Genomic DNA, 8,358 nt, shown 5'->3' on the forward strand with positions numbered 1-8,358 from the left:
AGAGTTCGATCCCCAGTACCAAAAAAAAAAAAAAAAAGTATTACAGTAAAAGGTACCTCGCCATTATTTCCCTCAAAAGAGTCCCCCTCCCTTCAAACACACTTTTGCCCTGTTCTTGCCACTTTCTGAAGCAGTTCTGGAAGTCCTCTTTCCTGAATTTATTTTTATGGCTACTTCAGTGTCTTGAATCAATTCAAAACATTCATGGCGGCTTCTGTCCAATGAACACATTGTCGTGTGTCTTCATCCACCTTATTTACTGGATCTGGTATCATACAAATTCTGGCTCTTCCCCAAAGTCAGAATGACTGAAATGTAAACATTTTGAATCAATTGAGGACATCAGGAGAGCGCAAAAACACAGCTAGAGGCACTTATTCATAATAGAGGACTTCCAGGACCGCGTCACAGAGTGGGAAGAATCATGGAGGAAGTGTATTTTGAGGGGAGTTAATGGCAGTTTGTCTTCTATCGTAAATAATGTCTTAAAATTTTAAATACTCATTATATTTTTGTCACACCTAAAAAAATGGAAACTATATCGAAATATTTTTTTAAAAGTCACTTAAGCTCTCACTACTCAAGGCTAGCGCTTCTTGAAAGTATTTCCACCCAGTCTTTTTTCATGATCACTATTATTATTGTTATTATTATTTTGGTTGAAGTTGACACCAAAATAGCTTTTGCTCAGTAATCTAGTCCTGTCCCTGGGAAAATGCAGAATCCATCTTTTTTTTTAAAAGTGAGTTTTGTACCTGAAGTCAACATACATCCCTAGATTCTTCTAACCCCTGCGAGAAAGCCTCAACTTCAATTTAAACGCCAGGGCTTATTCTACCTATCATAATGATTATCATGTATTGTGTGTGTACTGCCCACTGGATGCTGTGCTCTCTGATTTTCATATACAGTACTACCTTGTTTACTTTTCATAACAAACTCACAGAGGAGGTATTTTCTAGCTCCGATTTTTAGGGGGAGAAACAGACTTAGAATAGGTCCCATTTGGACTGATGGGAACCGAATTCAGTGCGATGATGTCCTTCTTTAATCTGGATCTTTACCTCTATCAGTGCAGCCAAAGAACCAGTACCTTTTATGACAGCTTTATTCAAACTGCCTCTTAGATGCCATACTTGCAAAGTAAGTCTTTACATTTGTGCCTCACAAAGTCATCTCATTCATTCTGGCTTACAAAGACATTTTCCCCTTAGGAAAATCTCTCTAAGGGAGCATAACTCTAGGATTCTTGGCACCAAAAATTTTTAAACCTCCCCATATAGCTCCTTGGGCATAGTACCCACAGACTACCTGGTGGCTATTATTCTATAAAGTGGGTGACTGTTTAGATACCTACTTGTTCCTCACAAGGCCCAGTTGAACAAAGTGCTTGAGGTAGCAGCACACCAAAGAGGAGCAGATTCCCTGTAGCTGTTCTCTGAGGTGGCTTCCACAAGCATCTTTCCTCTCTAATAGCTATTGGCAGAAACAAGAAGCCAAGCAGGTGCTTCCTTGAATTGGGGTCCATCTGCCTCCAGCCTAGTTCTGCTCTCCTCAAGGTCTCATTGTCCCTCCCATTTTCAGGTAGGCTACTTTGTCTGGTTTTGGTAGGAACTCACCTCTCTTCTGTCCCCAAGCCCATGACATGGTAGCTGTCCTTTCCACTTGCTTCTGCTGCTCATCCCTCACCCACATGGCCCAGAAAGATCTTCCCTTCAGTGGGGTGGAGCTGTTGAAATGGATTTTAAAATATGGGTTGTATTTTCATTTTTGGTTGCTTGCTAAATTTGGTTACAATCATGTCTTTCTGGTTCTAAAACAAGAGAAAGGAAGCTGTGGGCAGCTTTCAGTGAAGAGCAGGGGAGAGAGAGAGAGAGAGGAGAGAGAGAGAGAGAGAGACAGAGAGAGAGAGAGAGAGAGAGAGAGAGAGAATGAGAGAAAGCCCTTGTTTTTCTCTGCTGCCTCTTGCTTCCTTCCTGAGTGCCCAGTTGCCCCCTTCCATGTCTTCCCTGGCCTTGAAAATTCATGTAGTGCAGAATTCTTAGGGGGCCAAGGGTACCAGCCTAAGAGTGCCAGAGCAGGGGCTCTGCCCCATGGGAACCCACAATGCAGATACTGCTCCACTCTGTGAAGTAAAATCCCCTTGGACCCAGCCAATTTGATTCCAGATGGGCATAGAGAGGAGACAGGAGGAACCTGGAGAGAGGGAGAATCTTGCTTTCATTGTAAGATAGGTGGCATCTGTGCCATCTTGCAAGGCCAAGTAAACTATGGACAGGTAGGGAAAGGCTGTCTGAAGGAGGACAACAAGCCAGACCTGGTGGGCAGTGTGTTTCTGGATGTGGGCAGGGAGGTTGGGGAAGGGCGGCCACATCCTGGATGGTCCACATTTCTGTTTCATCTGGAGGCAAAACGGAGCAGGGGTCTTCACAGTGTAGACAAGGCCACAGCTGGCCAGAAATCCGTTTCCTCCCTTGCACCATCCTTCCTCAATTGTCCAGCCCCCAAGGGAGAGCTGCACAAGGCTGAGATTTGATCGCACTGTGTGGTTTGGCTTCTGTTCCTAACCCTGAACTAAACCTCTCCTGCCAAGGTCAAGGAGCTCTCATTTGCTAAACCCCTTGGAAAGTTTTCTTTCTCGTGTTTCCTGTACTTCCCTGCTACGTTTGGTCTGTTGTATCCCTATCCATGTTGAAATTCTCCTGTCATCACCACAAGTGTTGTTCTCCATCTACCCCCAGACCAGTTCTCAATCGCTTCCGTGGGCTTTTTGTAAATGTTCTTGAGCTACATGTCCCAGGACTTCATGTGAGCTTCAGGACCAACGTGTTCTTGCAGGGCAACACAAACGTAGGCGTGGCTTTGATACCAACAGTTGTCTGTGTCTACCAGGTGTGGCTTTGATACCTATGTTTATCAGATAGGAATCACATTCAGCTACAAGTATCAGAAGTCTGGAAAGCGGGGGATGGATCCAACTGGAGGTTTTCTTTTTCTTAGGTAAGAGGAAGTATCATCAGGTAAGTACTTATACTCCATTCGTGGTGACAGAGGAGAAAGATGCAGATTTGTGAGTAATAATCCACATTATTTTTATAAGAAGCTCTATGTCCTGTTGCCCCATAGCTGCAAAGGAAGCTGAGAAGTGTGAAGTTTCTAGCTGGCCCCTTGCCACCCTAAGCAAATTCCAGGTGTTGACAGTAAAGAGGAAAGGGAGAGTGGGTACTGGTAGGTATACCTCAACAGGACTTTTTCCAGTAGTTATGGCCTAGGAGTTGCCAGATAAAAGATAAGGAAAAAAGAACCCATCCTGGATTATAGAACATTGGAGGTGATGTTCATCCTGGGACATCACCAAGGCACAGAGAGAGGCAGTGCCACATCTCAGGCATATCCAAAACTAACCTAGGCCACCATGTCCCCATTTCCCATTGCAACACTTCACAAACTTTCCTCCAAGCACAGCCAGAGATGAGTAGAAGTGGTGGGAGAGGTCATCAGAGTTGTCCCCACCTGGAGTTGCAAGTCCTTCTCTCTCCTAGGGAGTTTTAAGCCTGTTAGATCTTCAGCATACATCCATCAGCTCCAAAACACCTTGGCTCTGTCTCATGTCCTGGTTCCAGAGCGTGACACGGGTCTTGTTCTTTTGTGGCAGCAATGGGTCAAATCACTGTCACTGTAAAGTTGTCCTAGTTACTTTTCTCTCTCGTTGCTGAGACACAACACCCAACATCCAAAGTTAAAGGAGGAAAGTTTGTTTTGCTTTGGTTTTAGCCTCGGTTTGTAGAGGTTTCAGTCCATAGTTGGCTGACTCCAACGTAGTGTAGCCTAGCAGAGTGGCAACACAGAGAAAAAATAGTCCATTGCCAGCAGGCAGGAGACAGCAAAGCTGCAAGCAGCCTGCCTTTTATCTCAGCCTTTGGGTAGTGCCACTGACACCCAAGGTGGGTCTTCCCATTATCCACACCCAGAACTATGCTAACCCAATCAGTGGAATAATCTAGTAATCACTGCACCCCCAATTCCAGTATCACAGCCTTGATCCCAATATCACACACCCTAAATCCAGCCACTTCCACAAAGCCTCACAAATGACCACATGAGGCTTTGGGGGGACTTTTAGATGCAAACTATAACAACAGTTTTCAGGTCCTAATATCAGTGTAAGGAGAGGAAGACGCAAAACAACCTAAAACAGAAGAGAGCAATGAGTTGTAAAATGGAGCCTGGTGTGTGGGTCACTCTGGGTCACAGGCACTGTGCCTTCTTTGTCCTGAAGAGCAAGAGGAGGGAAAAGGAAACTTCACTAGGTCTGTCTTGCGGTTTCTAGCACAGGGAACCTAGATGGCTACTGTAGTGCATGCATTATTTGCCTTCAGAGACCTCTTTTTGGTAGGCAAAGACCTACTAAAACATGTATTTTTGAGGTCTCAGTCTCTGTTGAGGACTTTTCTTCACAGGCATAATGGCTTAGGTCTAGATGTCTCCCCAGAGTCTCATGCAGTCAGAGGTGGCTTTTTTGGAGGTGGCTGAATCTATAGAGTGTGTGATGCTGGGACTGAGGGCGTGTGATTATTAAATCAGTCCATTGACTGGTTTGGTACCAGCCTACTCCCAGTATACTGGATAAGGTAAAAGAAGCAGAAATGTGCTGTTAAGTTTCCCTTGTTGCTTTTGCTGACTTCTGCTGCCATGAACTGTTTCTCCTCTGTCATGTGCTGCCCCTCCTTGCAGCCAGCTGATTATGGACTAAAATCCTACAAACTGTGAGCTAAATAAACCTTCCCCCCTTTAACTGTGAGTGTCGGGTAGTTTGTCTCAACAATGAGAGAAAAGTAACACACAGAGTATAAGCTGAGCAGGTCTCAGGCTGCTCTGGGCGTGCAGAGGGAGAGTACAAGCTGAGAGTTCACTTGTGAGTGTTAATCCCAGCTCTATCATTTACTGGCTATGTAATTTGGACCAAGTCATTTACCCTTCCGAGACCTCAGTTTCTCCTGTCATATAGGGATAGACCCTGACCTATTTGGCTTTTAGAGATGTTATATGGACCAAAGGGAAAGAAATGGAGCAGGTGAGAGGCCTTTTAGTCTAGGAGATGCTCTACAGAAGGAAATCAGAATGCCCACGAGTGATTCATGTTCCCAGATGTGGTGTTCACCACGCCCACTGTGTTGTGGGGAATGAAGTTTCCCAGATCCAGAGTCTCTGGGAATCCATGGTCCCTATGGGGTAGGTGTATGAGGAGACAAGCTTTTCTACTTCTGAGCACACATTCCAAGCAACATTCTTTTCACTGCTACCAACAATTAACCCAATTCAAAATGGATTAAATAAAAATAGAATCAATTGGCACAAAGAAGAAGGCAAGAGCTTCAAGCACAGCTGGATCCAGGATTCCAATAATATCCCAGGGTTTGGTCTCTTTTTCTCTGCTTCTGTCTATTGGCTTTCTGCTGAGGCAGGCCCTCCCCACACCATGAAGCTCCAGGCTAACAAATTTGATATTTTCAGTAACAGTTTGGAGCTTGAGTATTCCTAGATTCTCCTGACTTGAGGAACCACCCCCAGATCTTCCACTGTGGTGAGGGACACTAGATGGATCTCAGATCCTCATCCACCCCTGAGGCTAGGGTGGCATTAGTACTGCTGACCCAAGAGTGGGCAGGGAAGGAGGGGATGGATGGCAGAATGGTGAACACAATTGCTACCAGTTGCCAGGGGCCCACACAGAGTGGGTTTCTTGGCGGAGCTGATCTGTGGGGCCCCTTCCCACTTCCTGGTGCTGTCTCTGACCATGGCACCATTCACCAAGAGTGGCACAGAGCTGCTGCAATGGGTCTGGCCATGTAAGCAGAGGGACTGGCAGATCTGGGAAGACAGCCAGGTCTCCCATCAAAGAACCAGAGGCCTTGGGGTGGGAGGATCCTGCAAGGTCCTGGACCCCCTCCCCAGCTCAGGGGCACCATCGCCGGGCTATAGCTACATCCTGGAGGCAGATGAGCTCTGCAGTGCCGCTCAGGTAGTGGGATGTGATAGGAGGAGCACTGAGTGGGGACTCAGGAGGCATAAGGTTCAGGCTGGACTGAGTTCTGTCTCAGTGGAGAGGGATCACCTCTCAGATGATTTCAGGGCCATGTAACCTTAACTGAGCACCAGGCTTCTGCACTTGGAGGCCCATGCTAACTTTAATGCTCTACTGTTACCATCTTGAAATGCTTTTAAACAATGGGCTTCTGATTTTCCTTCCTTCCTTCCTTTCTTCCTTCCTTCCTCCTTTCCTTCCTCCCTCTTTTCTTCCCTCCCTCCCTGTCTCCCTCTCTTACTCTTCTTTCCTTCCTTTCTTCCAATCTCTCTCTCTCTCCCTCTCTCTCTCTCTCTCTCTCTCTCTCTCTCTCTCTTGATTGAATCCAGGGCCTTCACACTGAGCTACATCTCCAGCCCGCTTCCCTCCCTGCTCTTGCTAAGTTGCCCACACTGCAGTTGAACTCTCACCTTCCTGTCTTAGACTCTCAGAATGCTGGGATTAAAAGTGTGTGCCACCATGCTGGGCTGTGGACCTTTGATTTTCATCCTGCACTAAGCTCTGAAAATTATGTAGATGGTCTTAGTCTCAGGCTCCCCATCTGTATCAAGAGGTGATGGATGAATAGACAATGACACTCATGGGTGACTTCCTGCTGACAGCAGAAGCAGGAAGTCCTCAGGGTGTGTATGTGCGTGTGCACACGCGCAGGTGGGGTGGGCAGATTCTGTAGTCTGCATGGGTTATTTCCCTCCCAGAAGATGATCTAAAACTGCCCAGTGTTGCCACTCCCCATCTAATCCTCCAGCCTCTGTCCCCTGAAAGTGGGAAGGGAGCCAAGGCTGTGACCCACACCCAGGATTTAGGAGGCACCAGACGTTTCCTGTTACTGTGCTATATGGAGCCTTACTACTCAAAGTGTGGTCCATGGACCTACAGTCTGGGCATTATCTGCAGTCTGTTTGGAAATGCAGACTCTCCTTCTCCACCCAGACCCATTGAACTAGAACCTGAGGCTTTCTATGAGCGTACTTATTCAAGTCTCTCTAGGTTATTCCATGGGCCTCAGGACTGTGGCAGAAAGCACTGAGGTACCTACAGAAGCACAGAGCAGGAGAAATGCAGGGTGAACTCATTCATTAGGGCTGCCTGATATCCCAGTAGTATCCCAGATCAGTGGCTTAAACAAGAAGAAATTAATTTTCTCACAGTTTTGAAGGCTAGAAATCCAAGGTCAAGGTCATGATAGGCTTGATTTCTTCTGAGGCCTCTCACTAGGGCTTGTAGATGGTTGCCCCATCTATCTGTGTCTACATGATCTTCGCTGTCCTTCTCAGTGTCCTAATTATTACTTTTTATAAGGACACCAGTCACACTGAAATAAGGCTCCTGATGAACTAATTTAGCCTTAATGGCCTCTGTAAAGACCTGTCTCCAAATACAGCTGCATTCTGAGGTTCGAGGAGGACCTGAAAGGTGAGAGGAGACTGGAAAGTGAAGAGAAGCAACATACAGATGTAGCAACATACAGATGCAGCTTAATTTGTGATGGGATTATGTTCCGATAAATACTTTGTAAGCTGAAAATGTTAAGTTGAAAATGGATTTAATACACTTAGTTACTTTCTTGTTGTTGGGACAATAAACCTCACACGTTAAAGACATTAAAGTTTAGGTTAGCTGCCTTAATCATGATTAAACACGTTAGCTTTACAGCTAAAACCCGTTATATAGCCAAGCGTCAAACCGCTCTCGTGCAGTTTATATAACACTATATTGAAAGTGAAACCACAATGGCTATGGCTGTGCTTTTATACAATCATAAAGTTGAATCATCATGGGTTGGGGGCCATTTGAACTCAAGTTCTAGATGTGCCTGCGAGAGCAGTGCCCTTTCCTTCTTTGGCTGGAGCGTTAGACATGGCATTGTGCTACTTGGACTCGCTTGGGTGAATACAGCACTCTAGGGTGACAGAGTGACAGATTGAAGGGGCCTGGGCCAGGGCCACAGAAAACTTTAAAGAGCAGCCCTGTCCTGCTCAGTATGACTTCCAGGTAAGTAAAAAATGGACTCTTGCTGTGTTTAACCCTGGATTTGTTCCTCAGTTTAGCCCTGTTACCACTCAATCAGGGATTTCCTTGAGACAGTTTAATTCAAAGAGGTGGGTATAGCCTTGCATCAATAGAAACAAGTGGAAGGATTTGCACATTACCTCAGAGAAACTTTATTTTTTCCTTCTTTGCTTTCTGTTTCTGTCCTTCCCTTCTGGCGTTTCTCCCCTCTCCTCTCATCCAATGGCTTCATTTTCCATACCCAGCCCTCTCTCTGGCAC

Source organism: Fukomys damarensis, unplaced genomic scaffold (assembly GCF_012274545.1).
Source record: "Fukomys damarensis isolate Sample0158 unplaced genomic scaffold, DMR_v1.0_HiC HiC_scaffold_36, whole genome shotgun sequence".
NCBI lineage: Eukaryota > Metazoa > Chordata > Mammalia > Rodentia > Bathyergidae > Fukomys > Fukomys damarensis.